The sequence below is a fragment of the Podarcis gaigeae genome (assembly GCF_964106915.1).
Source record: "Podarcis gaigeae genome assembly, chromosome: 5".
Lineage (NCBI taxonomy): Eukaryota > Metazoa > Chordata > Lepidosauria > Squamata > Lacertidae > Podarcis > Podarcis gaigeae.
This window is the reverse complement of record NC_139681.1, coordinates 8,593,705-8,616,118: the sequence shown is the minus strand read 5'-3', so window position 1 is coordinate 8,616,118 and position 22,414 is coordinate 8,593,705.

The window sequence follows — 22,414 nt, the reverse complement described above, 5'->3', positions numbered from 1 at the left end:
AGGGGATCGTTTGCAACACTTTGGCAGCATTTTTAAGTGAATTGCAGAACGTCAGATTTTTGCTGAAATTGTGACCGGCTGCTTCGGGATTTTTGCAAAAAAAGGTTGCTCAGACGTCGAGGTCTAATTCTCTTTCTGATGATAAAAACCCATCTGTTTCCTCCGAAAAAACTTTCAGGGGAACGTTTGCAACACTTTGGCAGCATTTTTGAGTGAATTGCGGAATGTCAGATTTTTGCTGAAATTGTGACCGCGCGGCTTAGGGATTTTTGCAAAAAAAAAGTTGTTCACACGTCGAAGTCTAATTCTCTTTCTAATGATAAAAACCCATCTGTTTCCTCCAAAAAAACTTTCAGGGGATCGTTTGCAACACTTTGGCAGCATTTTTGAGTGAATTGCAGAACGTCAGATTTTTAATGAAATTGTGACCGCGCGGCTTACGGATTTTTGCAAATAATAGTTGTTCAGACGTCGAGGTCTAATTCTCTTTCTGATGATAAAAGCCCATCTGTTTCCTCCGAAAAAACTTTCAGGGGATCGTTTGCAACACTTTGGCAGCATTTTTAAGTGAATTGCAGAACGTCAGATTTTTGCTGAAATTGTGACCGGCTGCTTCGGGATTTTTGCAAAAAAAGGTTGCTCAGACGTCGAGGTCTAATTCTCTTTCTGATGATAAAAACCCATCTGTTTCCTCCGAAAAAACTTTCAGGGGAACGTTTGCAACACTTTGGCAGCATTTTTGAGTGAATTGCGGAATGTCAGATTTTTGCTGAAATTGTGACCGCGCGGCTTAGGGATTTTTGCAAAAAAAAAGTTGTTCACACGTCGAAGTCTAATTCTCTTTCTAATGATAAAAACCCATCTGTTTCCTCCAAAAAAACTTTCAGGGGATCGTTTGCAACACTTTGGCAGCATTTTTGAGTGAATTGCAGAACGTCAGATTTTTAATGAAATTGTGACCGCGCGGCTTACGGATTTTTGCAAATAATAGTTGTTCAGACGTCGAGGTCTAATTCTCTTTCTGATGATAAAAACCCATCTGTTTCCTCCGAAAAAACTTTCAGGGGAACGTTTGCAACACTTTGGCAGCATTTTTGAGTGAATTGCGGAATGTCAGATTTTTGCTTAAATTGTGACCGCGCGGCTTAGGGATTTTTGCAAAAAAAAGTTGTTCACACGTCGAGGGTTTATTCTGTTTCCGATGATAAAAACCCATCTGTTTCCTCCGAAAAAACTTTCAGGGGATTGTTTGCAACACTTTGGCAGCATTTTTGAGTGAATTGCAGAAGGTCAGATTTTTGCTGAAATTGCGACCGCGCGGCTTCGGGATTTTTGCAAAAAAAGGTTGCTCAGACGTCGAGGTCTAATTCTCTTTCTGATGATAAAAACCCATCTGTTTCCTCCGAAAAAACTTTCAGGGGAACGTTTGCAACACTTTGGCAGCATTTTTGAGTGAATTGCGGAATGTCAGATTTTTGCTTAAATTGTGACCGCGCGGCTTAGGGATTTTTGCAAAAAAACGTTGTTGAGACGTCGAGGGTTTATTCTCTTTCTGATGATAAAAACCCATCTGTTTCCTCCGAAAAAACTTTCAGGGGATCGTTTGCAACACTTTGGCAGCATTTTTAAGTGAATTGCAGAACGTCAGATTTTTAATGAAATTGTGACCGCGCGGCTTAGGGATTTTTGCAATTAATAGTTGTTCAGACGTCGAGGTCTAATTCTCTTTCTGATGATAAAAACCCATCTGTTTCCTCCGAAAAAACTTTCAGGGGATCGTTTGCAACACTTTGGCAGCATTTTTGAGTGAATTGCAGAAGGTCAGATTTTTGCTGAAATTGTGACCGCGCGGCTTAGGGATTTTTGCAAAAAAAAGTTGTTCAGACGTTGAGATCTAATTCTCTTTCTGATGATATAAACCCATCTGTTTCCTCCGAAAAAACTTTCAGGGGATCGTTTGCAACAGTTTGGCAGCATTTTTGAGTGAATTGCAGAACGTCAGATTTTTGCTGAAATTGTGACCGCGCGGCTTAGGGATTTTTGCAAAAAAAAGTTCTTCAGACGTCGAGGTCTAATTCTCTTTCTGATGATAAAAACCCATCTGTTTCCTCCGAAAAAACTTTCAGGGGAACGTTTGCAACACTTTGGCAGCATTTTTGAGTGAATTGCGGAATGTCACATTTTAGCTTAAATTGTGACCGCGAGGCTTAGGGATTTTGCAAAAAAAAGTTGTTCAGACGTCGTGGTCTAATTCTCTTTCTGATGATAAAAACCCATCTGTTTCCTCCGAAAAAACTTTCAGGGGATCGTTTGCAACACTTTGGCATCATTTTTGAGTGAATTGCAGAACATCAGATTTTTAATGAAATTGTGACCGCGCGGCTTTGGGATCTTTGCAAAAAAAAGTTGTTCAGACGTCGAGATCTAATTCTCTTTCCGATGATAAAAACCCATCTGTTTCCTCCGAAAAAACTTTCAGGGGATCGTTTGCAACACTTTGGCAGCATTTTTGAGTGAATTGCAGAACGTCAGATTTTTAATGAAATTGTGACCGCGCGGCTTAGGGATTTTTGCAAATAATAGTTGTTCAGACGTCGAGGTCGAATTCTCTTTCTGTTGATAAAAACCCATCTGTTTCCTCCGAAAAAACTTTCAGGGGAACCTTTGCAATACTTTGGCAGCATTTTTGAGTGAATTGCGGAATGTCAGATTTTTGCTGAAATTGTGACCGCGCGGCTTAGGGATTTTTGCAAAAAAAAGTTGTTCACACGTCGAGGGGTTATTCTGTTTCCGATGATAAAAACCCATCTGTTTCCTCCGAAAAAACTTTCAGGGGATCGTTTGCAACACTTTGGCAGCATTTTTGAGTGAATTGCAGAACGTCAGATTTTTAATGAAATTGTGACCGCGCGGCTTAGGGATTTTTGCAAAAAAAAGTTGTTCAGACGTCGAGGTCTAATTCTCTTTCCGATGATAAAACCCCATCTGTTTCCTCCGAAAAAACTTTCAGGGGATCGTTTGCAACACTTTGGCAGCATTTTTGAGTGAATTGCAGAACGTCAGATTTTAGCTTAAATTCTGACCGCGCGGCTTAGGGATTTTTGCAAAAAAACGTTGTTGAGACGTCGAGGTCTAATTCTCTTTCTGATGATAAAAACCCATCTGTTTCCTCCGAAAAAACTTTCAGGGGATCGTTTGCAACACTTTGGCAGCATTTTTGAGTGAATTGCAGAACGTCAGATTTTAGCTTAAATTGTGACCGCGCGGCTTAGGGATTTTTGCAAAAAAACGTTGTTGAGACGTCGAGGTCTAATTCTCTTTCTGATGATAAAAACCCATCTGTTTCCTCCGAAAAAACTTTCAGGGGATCGTTTGCAACACTTTGGCAGCATTTTTGAGTGAATTGCAGAAGGTCAGATTTTTGCTGAAATTGTGACCGCGCGGCTTAGGGATTTTTGCAAAAAAAAGTTGTTCAGACGTTGAGATCTAATTCTCTTTCTGATGATATAAACCCATCTGTTTCCTCCGAAAAAACTTTCAGGGGATCGTTTGCAACAGTCTGGCAGCATTTTTGAGTGAATTGCAGAACGTCAGATTTTTGCTGAAATTGTGACCGCGCGGCTTAGGGATTTTTGCAAAAAAAAGTTGCTCAGACGTCGAGGTCTAATTCTCTTTCTGATGATAAAAACCCATCTGTTTCCTCCGAAAAAACTTTCAGGGGATCGTTTGCAACACTTTGGCAGCATTTTTGAGTGAATTGCAGAACGTCAGATTTTTGCTGAAATTGTGACCGCGAGGCTTAGGGATTTTGCAAAAAAAAGTTGTTCAGACGTCGTGGTCTAATTCTCTTTCTGATGATAAAAACCCATCTGTTTCCTCCGAAAAAACTTTCAGGGGATCGTTTGCAACACTTTGGCATCATTTTTGAGTGAATTGCAGAACGTCAGATTTTTAATGAAATTGTGACCGCGCGGCTTAGGGATCTTTGCAAAAAAAAGTTGTTCAGACGTCGAGATCTAATTCTCTTTCCGATGATAAAAACCCATCTGTTTCCTCCGAAAAAACTTTCAGGGGATCATTTGCAACACTTTGGCAGCATTTTTGAGTGAATTGCAGAACGTCAGATTTTTGCTGAAATTGTGACCGCGCGGCTTAGGGATTTTTGCAAAAAAAAGTTGTTCAGACGTCGAGGTCTAATTCTCTTTCTGATGATAAAAACCCATCTGTTTCCTCCGAAAAAACTTTCAGGGGATCGTTTGCAACACTTTGGCAGCATTTTTAAGTGAATTGCAGAACGTCAGATTTTTGCTGAAATTGTGACCGGCTGCTTCGGGATTTTTGCAAAAAAAGGTTGCTCAGACGTCGAGGTCTAATTCTCTTTCTGATGATAAAAACCCATCTGTTTCCTCCGAAAAAACTTTCAGGGGAACCTTTGCAACACTTTGGCAGCATTTTTGAGTGAATTGCGGAATGTCAGATTTTTGCTGAAATTGTGACCGCGCGGCTTAGGGATTTTTGCAAAAAAAAGTTGTTCACACGTCGAGGGGTTATTCTGTTTCCGATGATAAAAACCCATCTGTTTCCTCCGAAAAAACTTTCAGGGGATCGTTTGCAACACTTTGGCAGCATTTTTGAGTGAATTGCAGAACGTCAGATTTTTAATGAAATTGTGACCGCGCGGCTTAGGGATTTTTGCAAATAATAGTTGTTCAGACGTCGAGGTCTAATTCTCTTTCTGTTGATAAAAACCCATCTGTTTCCTCCGAAAAAACTTTCAGGGGAACCTTTGCAATACTTTGGCAGCATTTTTGAGTGAATTGCGGAATGTCAGATTTTTGCTGAAATTGTGACCGCGCGGCTTAGGGATTTTTGCAAAAAAAAGTTGTTCACACGTCGAGGGGTTATTCTGTTTCCAATGATAAAAACCCATCTGTTTCCTCCGAAAAAACTTTCAGGGGATCGTTTGCAACACTTTGGCAGCATTTTTGAGTGAATTGCAGAACGTCAGATTTTTAATGAAATTGTGACCGCGCGGCTTAGGGATCTTTGCAAAAAAAAGTTGTTCAGACGTCGAGATCTAATTCTCTTTCCGATGATAAAAACCCATCTGTTTCCTCCGAAAAAACTTTCAGGGGATCATTTGCAACACTTTGGCAGCATTTTTGAGTGAATTGCAGAACGTCAGATTTTTGCTGAAATTGTGACCGCGCGGCTTAGGGATTTTTGCAAAAAAAAGTTGTTCAGACGTCGAGGTCTAATTCTCTTTCTGATGATAAAAACCCATCTGTTTCCTCCGAAAAAACTTTCAGGGGATCGTTTGCAACACTTTGGCAGCATTTTTAAGTGAATTGCAGAACGTCAGATTTTTGCTGAAATTGTGACCGGCTGCTTCGGGATTTTTGCAAAAAAAGGTTGCTCAGACGTCGAGGTCTAATTCTCTTTCTGATGATAAAAACCCATCTGTTTCCTCCGAAAAAACTTTCAGGGGAACGTTTGCAACACTTTGGCAGCATTTTTGAGTGAATTGCGGAATGTCAGATTTTTGCTGAAATTGTGACCGCGCGGCTTAGGGATTTTTGCAAAAAAAAAGTTGTTCACACGTCGAAGTCTAATTCTCTTTCTAATGATAAAAACCCATCTGTTTCCTCCAAAAAAACTTTCAGGGGATCGTTTGCAACACTTTGGCAGCATTTTTGAGTGAATTGCAGAACGTCAGATTTTTAATGAAATTGTGACCGCGCGGCTTACGGATTTTTGCAAATAATAGTTGTTCAGACGTCGAGGTCTAATTCTCTTTCTGATGATAAAAACCCATCTGTTTCCTCCGAAAAAACTTTTAGGGGAACGTTTGCAACACTTTGGCAGCATTTTTGAGTGAATTGCGGAATGTCAGATTTTTGCTTAAATTGTGACCGCGCGGCTTAGGGATTTTTGCAAAAAAAAGTTGTTCACACGTCGAGGGTTTATTCTGTTTCCGATGATAAAAACCCATCTGTTTCCTCCGAAAAAACTTTCAGGGGATTGTTTGCAACACTTTGGCAGCATTTTTGAGTGAATTGCAGAACGTCAGATTTTTGCTGAAATTGCGACCGCGCGGCTTCGGGATTTTTGCAAAAAAAGGTTGCTCAGACGTCGAGGTCTAATTCTCTTTCTGATGATAAAAACCCATCTGTTTCCTCCGAAAAAACTTTCAGGGGAACGTTTGCAACACTTTGGCAGCATTTTTGAGTGAATTGCGGAATGTCAGATTTTTGCTTAAATTGTGACCGCGCGGCTTAGGGATTTTTGCAAAAAAACGTTGTTGAGACGTCGAGGGTTTATTCTCTTTCTGATGATAAAAACCCATCTGTTTCCTCCGAAAAAACTTTCAGGGGATCGTTTGCAACACTTTGGCAGCATTTTTAAGTGAATTGCAGAACGTCAGATTTTTAATGAAATTGTGACCGCGCGGCTTAGGGATTTTTGCAATTAATAGTTGTTCAGACGTCGAGGTCTAATTCTCTTTCTGATGATAAAAACCCATCTGTTTCCTCCGAAAAAACTTTCAGGGGATCGTTTGCAACACTTTGGCAGCATTTTTGAGTGAATTGCAGAAGGTCAGATTTTTGCTGAAATTGTGACCGCGCGGCTTAGGGATTTTGGCAAAAAAAAGTTGTTCAGACGTTGAGATCTAATTCTCTTTCTGATGATATAAACCCATCTGTTTCCTCCGAAAAAACTTTCAGGGGATCGTTTGCAACAGTTTGGCAGCATTTTTGAGTGAATTGCAGAACGTCAGATTTTTGCTGAAATTGTGACCGCGCGGCTTAGGGATTTTTGCAAAAAAAAGTTCTTCAGACGTCGAGGTCTAATTCTCTTTCTGATGATAAAAACCCATCTGTTTCCTCCAAAAAAACTTTCAGGGGAACGTTTGCAACACTTTGGCAGCATTTTTGAGTGAATTGCGGAATGTCACATTTTAGCTTAAATTGTGACCGCGAGGCTTAGGGATTTTGCAAAAAAAAGTTGTTCAGACGTCGTGGTCTAATTCTCTTTCTGATGATAAAAACCCATCTGTTTCCTCCGAAAAAACTTTCAGGGGATCGTTTGCAACACTTTGGCATCATTTTTGAGTGAATTGCAGAACATCAGATTTTTAATGAAATTGTGACCGCGCGGCTTTGGGATCTTTGCAAAAAAAAGTTGTTCAGACGTCGAGATCTAATTCTCTTTGCGATGATAAAAACCCATCTGTTTCCTCCGAAAAAACTTTCAGGGGATCGTTTGCAACACTTTGGCAGCATTTTTGAGTGAATTGCAGAACGTCAGATTTTTAATGAAATTGTGACCGCGCGGCTTAGGGATTTTTGCAAATAATAGTTGTTCAGACGTCGAGGTCTAATTCTCTTTCTGTTGATAAAAACCCATCTGTTTCCTCCGAAAAAACTTTCAGGGGAACCTTTGCAATACTTTGGCAGCATTTTTGAGTGAATTGCGGAATGTCAGATTTTTGCTGAAATTGTGACCGCGCGGCTTAGGGATTTTTGCAAAAAAAAGTTGTTCACACGTCGAGGGGTTATTCTGTTTCCGATGATAAAAACCCATCTGTTTCCTCCGAAAAAACTTTCAGGGGATCGTTTGCAACACTTTGGCAGCATTTTTGAGTGAATTGCAGAACGTCAGATTTTTAATGAAATTGTGACCGCGCGGCTTAGGGATTTTTGCAAATAATAGTTGTTCAGACGTCGAGGTCTAATTCTCTTTCTGATGATAAAAACCCATCTGTTTCCTCCGAAAAAACTTTCAGGGGATCGTTTGCAACACTTTGGCATCATTTTTGAGTGAATTGCAGAACGTCAGATTTTTAATGAAATTGTGACCGCGCGGCTTAGGGATCTTTGCAAAAAAAAGTTGTTCAGACGTCGAGATCTAATTCTCTTTCCGATGATAAAAACCCATCTGTTTCCTCCGAAAAAACTTTCAGGGGATCATTTGCAACACTTTGGCAGCATTTTTGAGTGAATTGCAGAACGTCAGATTTTTGCTGAAATTGTGACCGCGCGGCTTAGGGATTTTTGCAAAAAAAAGTTGTTCAGGCGTCGAGGTCTAATTCTCTTTCTGATGATAAAAACCCATCTGTTTCCTCCGAAAAAACTTTCAGGGGATCGTTTGCAACACTTTGGCAGCATTTTTAAGTGAATTGCAGAACGTCAGATTTTTGCTGAAATTGTGACCGGCTGCTTCGGGATTTTTGCAAAAAAAGGTTGCTCAGACGTCGAGGTCTAATTCTCTTTCTGATGATAAAAACCCATCTGTTTCCTCCGAAAAAACTTTCAGGGGATCGTTTGCAACACTTTGGCAGCATTTTTGAGTGAATTGCGGAATGTCAGATTTTTGCTGAAATTGTGACCGCGCGGCTTAGGGATTTTTGCAAAAAAAAAGTTGTTCACACGTCGAAGTCTAATTCTCTTTCTAATGATAAAAACCCATCTGTTTCCTCCAAAAAAACTTTCAGGGGATCGTTTGCAACACTTTGGCAGCATTTTTGAGTGAATTGCAGAACGTCAGATTTTTAATGAAATTGTGACCGCGCGGCTTACGGATTTTTGCAAATAATAGTTGTTCAGACGTCGAGGTCTAATTCTCGTTCTGATGATAAAAACCCATCTGTTTCCTCCGAAAAAACTTTCAGGGGAACGTTTGCAACACTTTGGCAGCATTTTTGAGTGAATTGCGGAATGTCAGATTTTGCTTAAATTGTGACCGCGCGGCTTAGGGATTTTTGCAAAAAAAAGTTGTTCACACGTCGAGGGTTTATTCTGTTTCCGATGATAAAAACCCATCTGTTTCCTCCGAAAAAACTTTCAGGGGATTGTTTGCAACACTTTGGCAGCATTTTTGAGTGAATTGCAGAACGTCAGATTTTTGCTGAAATTGCGACCGCGCGGCTTCGGGATTTTTGCAAAAAAAGGTTGCTCAGACGTCGAGGTCTAATTCTCTTTCTGATGATAAAAACCCATCTGTTTCCTCCGAAAAAACTTTCAGGGGAACGTTTGCAACACTTTGGCAGCATTTTTGAGTGAATTGCGGAATGTCAGATTTTTGCTTAAATTGTGACCGCGCGGCTTAGGGATTTTTGCAAAAAAACGTTGTTGAGACGTCGAGGGTTTATTCTCTTTCTGATGATAAAAACCCATCTGTTTCCTCCGAAAAAACTTTCAGGGGATCGTTTGCAACACTTTGGCAGCATTTTTAAGTGAATTGCAGAACGTCAGATTTTTAATGAAATTGTGACCGCGCGGCTTAGGGATTTTTGCAATTAATAGTTGTTCAGACGTCGAGGTCTAATTCTCTTTCTGATGATAAAAACCCATCTGTTTCCTCCGAAAAAACTTTCAGGGGATCGTTTGCAACACTTTGGCAGCATTTTTGAGTGAATTGCAGAAGGTCAGATTTTTGCTGAAATTGTGACCGCGCGGCTTAGGGATTTTTGCAAAAAAAAGTTGTTCAGACGTTGAGATCTAATTCTCTTTCTGATGATATAAACCCATCTGTTTCCTCCGAAAAAACTTTCAGGGGATCGTTTGCAACAGTTTGACAGCATTTTTGAGTGAATTGCAGAACGTCAGATTTTTGCTGAAATTGTGACCGCGCGGCTTAGGGATTTTTGCAAAAAAAAGTTCTTCAGACGTCGAGGTCTAATTCTCTTTCTGATGATAAAAACCCATCTGTTTCCTCCAAAAAAACTTTCAGGGGAACGTTTGCAACACTTTGGCAGCATTTTTGAGTGAATTGCGGAATGTCAGATTTTAGCTTAAATTGTGACCGCGAGGCTTAGGGATTTTGCAAAAAAAAGTTGTTCAGACGTCGTGGTCTAATTCTCTTTCTGATGATAAAAACCCATCTGTTTCCTCCGAAAAAACTTTCAGGGGATCGTTTGCAACACTTTGGCATCATTTTTGAGTGAATTGCAGAACATCAGATTTTTAATGAAATTGTGACCGCGCGGCTTTGGGATCTTTGCAAAAAAAAGTTGTTCAGACGTCGAGATCTAATTCTCTTTCCGATGATAAAAACCCATCTGTTTCCTCCGAAAAAACTTTCAGGGGATGATTTGCAACACTTTGGCAGCATTTTTGAGTGAATTGCAGAACGTCAGATTTTTGCTGAAATTGTGACCGCGCGGCTTAGGGATTTTTGCAAAAAAAAGTTGTTCAGACGTCGAGGTCTAATTCTCTTTCTGATGATAAAAACCCATCTGTTTCCTCCGAAAAAACTTTCAGGGGATCGTTTGCAACACTTTGGCAGCATTTTTAAGTGAATTGCAGAACGTCAGATTTTTGCTGAAATTGTGACCGCGCGGCTTCGGGATTTTTGCAAAAAAAGGTTGCTCAGACGTCGAGGTCTAATTCTCTTTCTGATGATAAAAACCCATCTGTTTCCTCCAAAAAAACTTTCAGGGGATCGTTTGCAACACTTTGGCAGCATTTTTGAGTGAATTGCAGAACGTCAGATTTTTAATGAAATTGTGACCGCGCGGCTTACGTATTTTTGCAAATAATAGTTGTTCAGACGTCGAGGTCTAATTCTCTTTCTGATGATAAAAACCCATCTGTTTCCTCCGAAAAAACTTTCAGGGGAACGTTTGCAACACTTAGGCAGCATTTTTGAGTGAATTGCGGAATGTCAGATTTTTGCTTAAATTGTGACCGCGCGGCTTAGGGATTTTTGCAAAAAAAAGTTGTTCACACGTCGAGGGTTTATTCTGTTTCCGATGATAAAAACCCATCTGTTTCCTCCGAAAAAACTTTCAGGGGATCGTTTGCAACACTTTGGCAGCATTTTTGAGTGAATTGCAGAACCTCAGATTTCTGCTGAAATTGTGACCGCGCGGCTTAGGGATTTTTCCAAATAATAGTTGTTCAGACGTTGAGGTCTAATTCTCTTTCTGATGATAAAAACCCATCTGTTTCCTCCGAAAAAACTTTCAGGGGATCGTTTGCAACACTTTGGCAGCATTTTTGAGTGAATTGCAGAACGTCAGATTTTTGCTTAAATTGTGACCGCGCGGCTTAGGGATTTTTGCCAAAAAAAGTTGTTCACACGTCGAGGGTTTATTCTCTTTCTGATGATAAAAACCCAGCTGTTTCCTCCGAAAAAACTTTCAGGGGATCGTTTGCAACACTTTGGCAGCATTTTTGAGTGAATTGCAGAACGTCAGATTTCTGCTGAAACTGTGACCGCGCGGCTTAGGGATTTTTGCAAAAAAAAGTTGTCCAGACGTCGAAGTCTAATTCTCTTTCTAATGATAAAAACCCATCTGTTTCCTCCGAAAAAACTTTCAGGGGATCGTTTGCAACACTTTGGCAGCATTTTTGAGTGAATTGCAGAACGTCAGATTTTTAATGAAATTGTGACCGCGCGGCTTAGGGATTTTTGCAAATAATAGTTGTTCAGACGTCGAGGTCTAATTCTCTTTCTGATGATAAAAACCCATCTGTTTCCTCCGAAAAAACTTTCAGGGGATCGTTTGCAACACTTTGGCAGCATTTTTGAGTGAATTGCAGAACGTCAGATTTTTGCTGAAATTGTGACCGCGCGGCTTAGGGATTTTTGCAAAAAAAAGTTGTTCAGACGTTGAGATCTAATTCTCTTTCTGATGATATAAACCCATCTGTTTCCTCCGAAAAAACTTTCAGGGGATCGTTTGCAACAGTCTGGCAGCATTTTTGAGTGAATTGCAGAACGTCAGATTTTTGCTGAAATTGTGACCGCGCGGCTTAGGGATTTTTGCAAAAAAAAGTTGCTCAGACGTCGAGGTCTAATTCTCTTTCTGATGATAAAAACCCATCTGTTTCCTCCGAAAAAACTTTCAGGGGATCGTTTGCAACACTTTGGCAGCATTTTTGAGTGAATTGCAGAACGTCAGATTTTTGCTGAAATTGTGACCGCGCGGCTTAGGGATTTTTGCAAATAATAGTTCTTCAGACGTCGAGGTCTAATTCTCTTTCTGATGATAAAAACCCATCTGTTTCCTCCGAAAAAACTTTCAGGGGATCGTTTGCAACACTTTGGCAGCATTTTTGAGTGAATTGCAGAACGTCAGATTTTAGCTTAAATTGTGACCGCGCGGCTTAGGGATTTTTGCAAAAAAAAGTTGTTCGCACGTCGAGGGGTTATTCTGTTTCCGATGATAAAAACCCATCTGTTTCCTCCGAAAAAACTTTCAGGGGATCGTTTGCAACACTTTGGCAGCATTTTTGAGTGAATTGCAGAACGTCAGATTTTTAATGAAATTGTGACCGCGCGGCTTAGGTCTTTTTGCAAATAATAGTTGTTCAGACGTCGAGGTCTAATTCTCTTTCTGATGATAAAAACCCATCTGTTTCCTCCGAAAAAACTTTCAGGGGATCGTTTGCAACACTTTGGCAGCATTTTTGAGTGAATTGCAGAACGTCAGATTTTAGCTTAAATTGTGACCGCGCGGCTTAGGGATTTTTGCAAAAAAACGTTGTTGAGACGTCGAGGTCTAATTCTCTTTCTGATGATAAAAACCCATCTGTTTCCTCCGAAAAAACTTTCAGGGGATCGTTTGCAACACTTTGGCAGCATTTTTGAGTGAATTGCAGAAGGTCAGATTTTTGCTGAAATTGTGACCGCGCGGCTTAGGGATTTTTGCAAAAAAAAGTTGTTCAGACGTCGAGGTCTAATTCTCTTTCTGATGATAAAAACCCATCTGTTTCCTCCGAAAAAACTTTCAGGGGATCGTTTTCAACAGTTTGGCAGCATTTTTGAGTGAATTGCAGAACGTCAGATTTTTGCTGAAATTGTGACCGCGCGGCTTCGGGATTTTTGCAAAAAAAGGTTGCTCAGACGTCGAGGTCTAATTCTCTTTCTGATGATAAAAACCCATCTGTTTCCTCCGAAAACACTTTCAGGGGAACGTTTGTAACACTTTGGCAGCATTTTTGAGTGAATTGCGGAATGTCAGATTTTTGCTTAAATTGTGACCGCGCGGCTTAGGGATTTTTGCAAAAAAAAGTTGTTCACACGTCGAAGTCTGATTCTCTTTCTAATGATAAAAACCCATCTGTTTCCTCCAAAAAAACTTTCAGGGGATCGTTTGCAACACTTTGGCAGCATTTTTGAGTGAATTGCAGAACGTCAGATTTTTAATGAAATTGTGACCGCGCGGCTTACGGATTTTTGCAAATAATAGTTGTTCAGACGTCGAGGTCTAATTCTCTTTCTGATGATAAAAACCCATCTGTTTCCTCCGAAAAAACTTTCAGGGGAACGTTTGCAACACTTTGGCAGCATTTTTGAGTGAATTGCAGAACGTCAGATTTTTAATGAAATTGTGACCGCGCGGCTTAGGGATTTTTGCAAATAATAGTTGTTCAGACGTCGAGGTCTAATTCTCTTTCTGATGATAAAAACCCATCTGTTTCCTCCGAAAAAACTTTCAGGGGATCGTTTGCAACACTTTGGCAGCATTTTTGAGTGAATTGCAGAACGTCAGATTTTTAATGAAATTGTGACCGCGCGGCTTACGGATTTTTGCAAATAATAGTTGTTCAGACGTCGAGGTCTAATTCTCTTTCTGATGATAAAAGCCCATCTGTTTCCTCCGAAAAAACTTTCAGGGGATCGTTTGCAACACTTTGGCAGCATTTTTGAGTGAATTGCAGAACGTCAGATTTTTGCTGAAATTGTGACCGCGCGGCTTAGGGATTTTTGCAAAAAAAAGTTGTTCAGACGTCGAGGTCTAATTCTCTTTCCGATGATAAAAACCCATCTGTTCGCTCCGAAAAAACTTTCAGGGGATCATTTGCAACACTTTGGCAGCATTTTTAAGTGAACTGCAGAACGTCAGATTTTTAATGAAATTGTGACCGCGCGGCTTACGGATTTTTGCAAATAATAGTTGTTCAGACGTCGAGGTCTAATTCTCTTTCTGATGATAAAAACCCATCTGTTTCCTCCGAAAAAACTTTCAGGGGAACGTTTGCAACACTTTGGCAGCATTTTTGAGTGAATTGCAGAAGGTCAGATTTTTGCTTAAATTGTGACCGCGCGGCTTACGGATTTTTGCAAATAATAGTTGTTCAGACGTCGAGGTCTAATTCTCTTTCTGATGATAAAAACCCAGCTGTTTCCTCCGAAAAAACTTTCAGGGGATCGTTTGCAACACTTTGGCAGCATTTTTGAGTGAATTGCAGAACGTCAGATTTTTAATGAAATTGTGACCGCGCGGCTTACGGATTTTTGCAAATAATAGTTGTTCAGACGTCGAGGTCTAATTCTCTTTCTGATGATAAAAGCCCATCTGTTTCCTCCGAAAAAACTTTCAGGGGATCGTTTGCAACACTTTGGCAGCATTTTTGAGTGAATTGCAGAACGTCAGATTTTTGCTGAAATTGTGACCGCGCGGCTTAGGGATTTTTGCAAAAAAAAGTTGTTCAGACGTCGAGGTCTAATTCTCTTTCCGATGATAAAAACCCATCTGTTCGCTCCGAAAAAACTTTCAGGGGATCATTTGCAACACTTTGGCAGCATTTTTGAGTGAATTGCAGAACGTCAGATTTTTGCTGAAATTGTGACCGCGCGGCTTCGGGATTTTTGCAAAAAAAGGTTGCTCAGACGTCGAGGTCTAATTCTCTTTCTGATGATAAAAACCGATCTGTTTCCTCCGAAAAAACTTTCAGGGGAACGTTTGCAACACTTTGGCAGCATTTTTGAGTGAATTGCGGAATGTCAGATTTTTGCTTAAATTGTGACCGCGCGGCTTAGGGATTTTTGCAAAAAAAGTTGTTCACACGTCGAGGGTTTATTCTCTTTCTGATGATAAAAACCCATCTGTTTCCTCCGAAAAAACTTTCAGGGGATCGTTTGCAACACTTTGGCAGCATTTTTAAGTGAATTGTAGAACGTCAGATTTTTAATGAAATTGTGACCGCGCGGCTTAGGGATTTTTGCAAATAATAGTTGTTCAGACGTCGAGGTCTAATTCTCTTTCTGATGATAAAAACCCATCTGTTTCCTCCGAAAAAACTTTCAGGGGATCGTTTGCAACACTTTGGCAGCATTTTTGAGTGAATTGCAGAACGTCAGATTTTAGCTTAAATTGTGACCGCGCGGCTTAGGGATTTTTGCAAAAAAACGTTGTTGAGACGTCGAGGTCTAATTCTCTTTCTGATGATAAAAACCCATCTGTTTCCTCCGAAAAAACTTTCAGGGGATCGTTTGCAACACTTTGGCAGCATTTTTGAGTGAATTGCAGAAGGTGAGATTTTTGCTGAAATTGTGACCGCGCGGCTTAGGGATTTTTGCAAAAAAAAGTTGTTCAGACGTTGAGATCTAATTCTCTTTCTGATGATAAAAACCCATCTGTTTCCTCCGAAAAAACTTTCAGGGGATCGTTTGCAACAGTTTGGCAGCATTTTTGAGTGAATTGCAGAACGTCAGATTTTTGCTGAAATTGTGACCGCGCGGCTTCGGGATTTTTGCAAAAAAAAGTTGCTCAGACGTCGAGGTCTAATTCTCTTTCTGATGATAAAAACCCATCTGTTTCCTCCGAAAAAACTTTCAGGGGATCGTTTGCAACACTTTGGCAGCATTTTTGAGTGAATTGCAGAACGTCAGATTTTTAATGAAATTGTGACCGCGCGGCTTAGGGATTTTTGCAAAAAAAAGTTCTTCAGACGTCGAGGTCTAATTCTGTTTCTGATGATAAAAACCCATCTGTTTCCTCCGAAAAAACTTTCAGGGGAACGTTTGCAACACTTTGGCAGCATTTTTGAGTGAATTGCGGAATGTCAGATTTTTGCTTAAATTGTGACCGCGAGGCTTAGGGATTTTGCAAAAAAAAGTTGTTCAGACGTCGTGGTCTAATTCTCTTTCTGATGATAAAAACCCATCTGTTTCCTCCGAAAAAACTTTCAGGGGATCGTTTGCAACACTTTGGCAGCATTTTTGAGTGAATTGCAGAACGTCAGATTTTTAATGAAATTGTGACCGCACGGCTTAGGGATCTTTGCAAAAAAAAGTTGTTCAGACGTCGAGATCTAATTCTCTTTCCGATGATAAAAACCCATCTGTTTCCTCCGAAAAAACTTTCAGGGGATCATTTGCAACACTTTGGCAGCATTTTTGAGTGAATTGCAGAACGTCAGATTTTTGCTGAAATTGTGACCGCGCGGCTTAGGGATTTTTGCAAAAAAAAGTTGTTCAGACGTCGAGGTCTAATTCTCTTTCTGATGATAAAAACCCATCTGTTTCCTCCGAAAAAACTTTCAGGGGATCGTTTGCAACACTTTGGCAGCATTTTTAAGTGAATTGCAGAACGTCAGATTTTTGCTGAAATTGTGACCGCGCGGCTTCGGGATTTTTGCAAAAAAAGGTTGCTCAGACGTCGAGGTCTAATTCTCTTTCTGATGATAAAAACCCATCTGTTTCCTCCGAAAAAACTTTCAGGGGAACGTTTGCAACACTTTGGCAGCATTTTTGAGTGAATTGCAGAACGTCAGATTTTTGCTGAAATTGTGACCGCGCGGCTTAGGGATTTTTGCAAAAAAAAGTTCTTCAGACGTCGAGGTCTAATTCAGTGTTTCCCAACCTTGTGCCTCCAGATGTTTTTGGCCTACAACTCCCATCATCCCTAGCTAGCAAGACCAGTGGTCAGGGATGATGGGAGTTGTAGGCCAAAAACATCTGGAGGCACAAGGTTGGGAAACACTGGTCTAATTCACTTTCTGATGATAAAAACCCATCTGTTTCCTCCGAAAAAACTTTCAGGGGAACGTTTGCAACACTTTGGCAGCATTTTTGAGTGAATTGCGGAATGTCAGATTTTTGCTGAAATTGTGACCGCGCGGCTTAGGGATTTTTGCAAAAAAAAGTTGTTCACACGTCGAGGGGTTATTCTGTTTCCGATGATAAAAACCCATCTGTTTCCTCCGAAAAAACTTTCAGGGGATCGTTTGCAACACTTTGGCAGCATTTTTGAGTGAATTGCAGAACGTCAGATTTTTAATGAAATTGTGACCGCGCGGCTTAGGTCTTTTTGCAAATAATAGTTGTTCAGACGTCGAGGTCTAATTCTCTTTCTGATGATAAAAACCCATCTGTTTCCTCCGAAAAAACTTTCAGGGGATCGTTTGCAACACTTTGGCAGCATTTTTGAGTGAATTGCAGAACGTCAGATTTTAGCTTAAATTGTGACCGCGCGGCTTAGGGATTTTTGCAAAAAAACGTTGTTGAGACGTCGAGGTCTAATTCTCTTTCTGATGATAAAAACCCATCTGTTTCCTCCGAAAAAACTTTCAGGGGATCGTTTGCAACACTTTGGCAGCATTTTTGAGTGAATTGCAGAAGGTCAGATTTTTGCTGAAATTGTGACCGCGCGGCTTAGGGATTTTTGCAAAAAAAAGTTGTTCAGACGTCGAGGTCTAATTCTCTTTCTGATGATAAAAACCCATCTGTTTCCTCCGAAAAAACTTTCAGGGGATCGTTTGCAACACTTTGGCAGCATTTTTGAGTGAATTGCAGAACGTCAGATTTTTGCTGAAATTGTGACCGCGCGGCTTCGGGATTTTTGCAAAAAAAAGTTGCTCAGACGTCGAGGTCTAATTCTCTTTCTGATGATAAAAACCCATCTGTTTCCTCCGAAAAAACTTTCAGGGGATCGTTTGCAACACTTTGGCAGCATTTTTGAGTGAATTGCAGAACGTCAGATTTTTAATGAAATTGTGACCGCGCGGCTTAGGGATTTTTGCAAAAAAAAGTTCTTCAGACGTCGAGGTCTAATTCTGTTTCTGATGATAAAAACCCATCTGTTTCCTCCGAAAAAACTTTCAGGGGAACGTTTGCAACACTTTGGCAGCATTTTTGAGTGAATTGCGGAATGTCAGATTTTTGCTTAAATTGTGACCGCGAGGCTTAGGGATTTTGCAAAAAAAAGTTGTTCAGACGTCGTGGTCTAATTCTCTTTCTGATGATAAAAACCCATCTGTTTCCTCCGAAAAAACTTTCAGGGGATCGTTTGCAACACTTTGGCAGCATTTTTGAGTGAATTGCAGAACGTCAGATTTTTAATGAAATTGTGACCGCACGGCTTAGGGATCTTTGCAAAAAAAAGTTGTTCAGACGTCGAGATCTAATTCTCTTTCCGATGATAAAAACCCATCTGTTTCCTCCGAAAAAACTTTCAGGGGATCATTTGCAACACTTTGGCAGCATTTTTGAGTGAATTGCAGAACGTCAGATTTTTGCTGAAATTGTGACCGCGCGGCTTAGGGATTTTTGCAAAAAAAAGTTGTTCAGACGTCGAGGTCTAATTCTCTTTCTGATGATAAAAACCCATCTGTTTCCTCCGAAAAAACTTTCAGGGGATCGTTTGCAACACTTTGGCAGCATTTTTAAGTGAATTGCAGAACGTCAGATTTTTGCTGAAATTGTGACCGCGCGGCTTCGGGATTTTTGCAAAAAAAGGTTGCTCAGACGTCGAGGTCTAATTCTCTTTCTGATGATAAAAACCCATCTGTTTCCTCCGAAAAAACTTTCAGGGGAACGTTTGCAACACTTTGGCAGCATTTTTGAGTGAATTGCAGAACGTCAGATTTTTGCTGAAATTGTGACCGCGCGGCTTAGGGATTTTTGCAAAAAAAAGTTCTTCAGACGTCGAGGTCTAATTCACTTTCTGATGATAAAAACCCATCTGTTTCCTCCGAAAAAACTTTCAGGGGAACGTTTGCAACACTTTGGCAGCATTTTTGAGTGAATTGCGGAATGTCAGATTTTTGCTGAAATTGTGACCGCGCGGCTTAGGGATTTTTGCAAAAAAAAGTTGTTCACACGTCGAGGGGTTATTCTGTTTCCGATGATAAAAACCCATCTGTTTCCTCCGAAAAAACTTTCAGGGGATCGTTTGCAACACTTTGGCAGCATTTTTGAGTGAATTGCAGAACGTCAGATTTTTAATGAAATTGTGACCGCGCGGCTTAGGTCTTTTTGCAAATAATAGTTGTTCAGACGTCGAGGTCTAATTCTCTTTCTGATGATAAAAACCCATCTGTTTCCTCCGAAAAAACTTTCAGGGGATCGTTTGCAACACTTTGGCAGCATTTTTGAGTGAATTGCAGAACGTCAGATTTTAGCTTAAATTGTGACCGCGCGGCTTAGGGATTTTTGCAAAAAAACGTTGTTGAGACGTCGAGGTCTAATTCTCTTTCTGATGATAAAAACCCATCTGTTTCCTCCGAAAGAACTTTCAGGGGATCGTTTGCAACACTTTGGCAGCATTTTTGAGTGAATTGCAGAAGGTCAGATTTTTGCTGAAATTGTGACCGCGCGGCTTAGGGATTTTTGCAAAAAAAAGTTGTTCAGACGTCGAGGTCTAATTCTCTTTCTGATGATAAAAACCCATCTGTTTCCTCCGAAAAAACTTTCAGGGGATCGTTTGCAACACTTTGGCAGCATTTTTGAGTGAATTGCAGAACGTCAGATTTTTGCTGAAATTGTGACCGCGCGGCTTCGGGATTTTTGCAAAAAAAGGTTGCTCAGACGTCGAGGTCTAATTCTCTTTCTGATGATAAAAACCCATCTGTTTCCTCCGAAAAAACTTTCAGCGGAACGTTTGCAACACTTTGGCAGCATTTTTGAGTGAATTGCGGAATGTCAGATTTTTGCTTAAATTGTGACCGCGCGGCTTAGGGATTTTTGCAAAAAAAAGTTGTTCACACGTCGAAGTCTAATTCTCTTTCTAATGATAAAAACCCATCTGTTTCCTCCAAAACAACTTTCAGGGGATCGTTTGCAACACTTTGGCAGCATTTTTGAGTGAATTGCAGAAGGTCAGATTTTTGCTGAAATTGTGACCGCGCGGCTTAGGGATTTTTGCAAAAAAAAGTTGTTCAGACGTTGAGATCTAATTCTCTTTCTGATGATATAAACCCATCTGTTTCCTCCGAAAAAACTTTCAGGGGATCGTTTGCAACAGTCTGGCAGCATTTTTGAGTGAATTGCAGAACGTCAGATTTTTGCTGAAATTGTGACCGCGCGGCTTAGGGATTTTTGCAAAAAAAAGTTGTTCACACGTCGAGGGGTTATTCTGTTTCCGATGATAAAAACCCATCTGTTTCCTCCGAAAAAACTTTCAGGGGATCGTTTGCAACACTTTGGCAGCATTTTTGAGTGAATTGCAGAACGTCAGATTTTTAATGAAATTGTGACCGCGCGGCTTAGGTCTTTTTGCAAATAATAGTTGTTCAGACGTCGAGGTCTAATTCTCTTTCTGATGATAAAAACCCATCTGTTTCCTCCGAAAAAACTTTCAGGGGATCGTTTGCAACACTTTGGCAGCATTTTTGAGTGAATTGCAGAACGTCAGATTTTAGCTTAAATTGTGACCGCGCGGCTTAGGGATTTTTGCAAAAAAACGTTGTTGAGACGTCGAGGTCTAATTCTCTTTCTGATGATAAAAACCCATCTGTTTCCTCCGAAAAAACTTTCAGGGGATCGTTTGCAACACTTTGGCAGCATTTTTGAGTGAATTGCAGAAGGTCAGATTTTTGCTGAAATTGTGACCGCGCGGCTTAGGGATTTTTGCAAAAAAAAGTTGCTCAGACGTCGAGGTCTAATTCTCTTTCTGATGATAAAAACCGATCTGTTTCCTCCGAAAAAACTTTCAGGGGAACGTTTGCAACACTTTGGCAGCATTTTTGAGTGAATTGCGGAATGTCAGATTTTTGCTTAAATTGTGACCGCGCGGCTTAGGGATTTTTGCAAAAAAAGTTGTTCACACGTCGAGGGTTTATTCTCTTTCTGATGAAAAAAACCCATCTGTTTCCTCCGAAAAAACTTTCAGGGGATCGTTTGCAACACTTTGGCAGCATTTTTAAGTGAATTGTAGAACGTCAGATTTTTAATGAAATTGTGACCGCGCGGCTTAGGTCTTTTTGCAAATAATAGTTGTTCAGACGTCGAGGTCTAATTCTCTTTCTGATGATAAAAACCCATCTGTTTCCTCCGAAAAAACTTTCAGGGGATCGTTTGCAACACTTTGGCAGCATTTTTGAGTGAATTGCAGAACGTCAGATTTTAGCTTAAATTGTGACCGCGCGGCTTAGGGATTTTTGCAAAAAAACGTTGTTGAGACGTCGAGGTCTAATTCTCTTTCTGATGATAAAAACCCATCTGTTTCCTCCGAAAAAACTTTCAGGGGATCGTTTGCAACACTTTGGCAGCATTTTTGAGTGAATTGCAGAAGGTGAGATTTTTGCTGAAATTGTGACCGCGCGGCTTAGGGATTTTTGCAAAAAAAAGTTGTTCAGACGTTGAGATCTAATTCTCTTTCTGATGATAAAAACCCATCTGTTTCCTCCGAAAAAACTTTCAGGGGATCGTTTGCAACAGTTTGGCAGCATTTTTGAGTGAATTGCAGAACGTCAGATTTTTGCTGAAATTGTGACCGCGCGGCTTCGGGATTTTTGCAAAAAAAAGTTGCTCAGACGTCGAGGTCTAATTCTCTTTCTGATGATAAAAACCCATCTGTTTCCTCCGAAAAAACTTTCAGGGGATCGTTTGCAACACTTTGGCAGCATTTTTGAGTGAATTGCAGAACGTCAGATTTTTAATGAAATTGTGACCGCGCGGCTTAGGGATTTTTGCAAAAAAAAGTTCTTCAGACGTCGAGGTCTAATTCTGTTTCTGATGATAAAAACCCATCTGTTTCCTCCGAAAAAACTTTCAGGGGAACGTTTGCAACACTTTGGCAGCATTTTTGAGTGAATTGCGGAATGTCAGATTTTTGCTTAAATTGTGACCGCGAGGCTTAGGGATTTTGCAAAAAAAAGTTGTTCAGACGTCGTGGTCTAATTCTCTTTCTGATGATAAAAACCCATCTGTTTCCTCCGAAAAAACTTTCAGGGGATCGTTTGCAACACTTTGGCAGCATTTTTGAGTGAATTGCAGAACGTCAGATTTTTAATGAAATTGTGACCGCACGGCTTAGGGATCTTTGCAAAAAAAAGTTGTTCAGACGTCGAGATCTAATTCTCTTTCCGATGATAAAAACCCATCTGTTTCCTCCGAAAAAACTTTCAGGGGATCATTTGCAACACTTTGGCAGCATTTTTGAGTGAATTGCAGAACGTCAGATTTTTGCTGAAATTGTGACCGCGCGGCTTAGGGATTTTTGCAAAAAAAAGTTGTTCAGACGTCGAGGTCTAATTCTCTTTCTGATGATAAAAACCCATCTGTTTCCTCCGAAAAAACTTTCAGGGGATCGTTTGCAACACTTTGGCAGCATTTTTAAGTGAATTGCAGAACGTCAGATTTTTGCTGAAATTGTGACCGCGCGGCTTCGGGATTTTTGCAAAAAAAGGTTGCTCAGACGTCGAGGTCTAATTCTCTTTCTGATGATAAAAACCTCCGA